Source organism: Vicia villosa, linkage group LG7 (genome assembly GCF_029867415.1).
Source record: "Vicia villosa cultivar HV-30 ecotype Madison, WI linkage group LG7, Vvil1.0, whole genome shotgun sequence".
Classification (NCBI taxonomy): Eukaryota; Viridiplantae; Streptophyta; class Magnoliopsida; order Fabales; family Fabaceae; genus Vicia; species Vicia villosa.
In genome coordinates, this window is record NC_081186.1 from 8,788,320 (window position 1) to 8,790,264 (window position 1,945).

General features: G+C 29.9%; 1 long non-coding RNA gene across 1 annotated transcript; it reads right to left on the minus strand.

Annotated features, from left to right (window-relative positions):
• Nucleotides 1–378: 378 nt before the first annotated feature.
• Nucleotides 379–1,617, minus strand: LOC131616943 (uncharacterized). The gene is made up of 4 exons (XR_009288350.1): nt 1,404–1,617; nt 1,203–1,268; nt 1,027–1,126; nt 379–701 (listed from the first exon to the last, which is right to left on the minus strand). It is a non-coding gene; the product is annotated as an uncharacterized LOC131616943 (long non-coding RNA).
• Between the last annotated feature and the right edge of the window lie 328 nt (nt 1,618–1,945).

The window sequence follows — 1,945 nt, forward strand, 5'->3', positions numbered from 1 at the left end:
TTAGCAAGTTCATTTAATAATTTCAAGCAATCATGTCATTATTACCATTGAACTTAACAGTGTTGAAACCGCAACTTATCCTTAAGACCACCAAAATATGAATTTAATATTCCTAACATAGACATAATATCTTTTATCATCTAAATAATACTTATTTTTCACTTGCATTCAATGTCAATTGCATTATTCTCATAGTAGGTTTCCAATACAATCAAAATTTATGCAGAGTGGAAGAAGCTAAACAATATATTTATATTCAATATATATTACAGTGAAAATTTTATGCAAGAATTATCTCCATCAATCAAAGAACTACTCATTATGAATTTCTAGTTCATGTCAATTCTAATTCTAACTTTTTTCCTATAAGATTTGTATACAAGTGGTGTTTGTATTAATCTATTAAAAATAAGCATGGTAGAAAAATGACAGAGAACACTACAATTAAGCTGTGTATGAAAAATATTTAAGTGTATGTATATACTACCATGAAAAATAAAATTTATATGACTAAGGAAGAACATCATTAAATTACATAATGAAGAAGATACAATACTTCCTCCTTTGACCAATAAATGATGCGGCTCCTTCCATTAACAATTTCCAAGGAAATAATTCCAAAACTATAAACGTATGATTTGTATGTCAAATACCCATGATTTGCATATCCATGAGCCATATATCCACTGCATAATTGAAACCTATCATTTCCACAACTTGATATCAGTATACATCATGATGTCCAACTATTATATTATAAAAAATATCATTTGAATTTAATTTGATAAAATTTTGGGGCACTTTTTAATAAACTCAAATAATGAAAGAATTAGTTACTCACTAGGTCCCAACAATTCCAGTACTAAGTGATCTACTGATCAGAATAAGACTCAATTGTTAAGTGAGGAATTCTTCGTATTATAATATGAAAAAAAAGTCTGTATAGAAACCTAGTCATTACTTGAATTATGGCTTTTACTTTTTACAAAACAAGGAGACTATAAAAAGAATATGTTTCACATGTACCTGAAGATAGATATCAAATACATTTCTTTGACGGTTGGTTTCAATGTTGCGAGCCGTAAACTCCTACTGATTTTTTGATACAAACGCAAAGTGGCATCACCTGGACATTAGATTTTAAAGCTCTGACCATTCTAAAATTAATGATAAAAAAAATCTAAATGAGTAAGAAAAATTACCTCTTGTGAGTATATGTTGAGCCAACGGTGGTATCCTCTTGTATGGTGAAGAAGAAGATGAAATAGCTATAATGAATCCAAAAATTAAAACAATAACAAACAAAACATGTTGTTAGTTGAAGGGGAAAAACAAATTGAAGATAAAAGGTATAAGAAATTGAAACCACAAATGAGATTGAGAATGGAAGAATGAAAAGGAACCCGTAATTGTCCATTTGCTCTTCTAGATAGGGAATAGGCCAATAACCCTATCACTGTGTATGTGCTCTTTGAGATAGGGAATAGGTCACTGAACTTTATTCATAGATGCCGGAAGGATGTTGAGATAGGGAATAGGTCACTGAACTTTATTCACAATACACATAATTTAAACCTTGCATTTATGGACACCACGATATCACTTCATAGGCATAAAAGCCCCTCCTGTACACTGTAGAATAAACTTTAAAGTTATGTTAAATGAGTTTTTATTAATAAGTTAGTGGAAAAACAAAGAGTCTCTTATAGTTGGAGGATCAAGAGATAGTGGCATATTAAGAGTATTTATTTGCTTTAACTTTCTAGTATAGCAGGAGTCTCTTAGGTCTATATCAAGACTTGATTATATTTTCATTTTTCAAGAAGAAAGTAAAAAGTGCAATTTTAAAGTAAGATATCCACCGATGGAATATAGTGAGAAAAGTGTCTAGTGCAGTTTTAAAGCATATTTTCCACCAGTGAAAATATAGTGTTAAAAGTGTCCA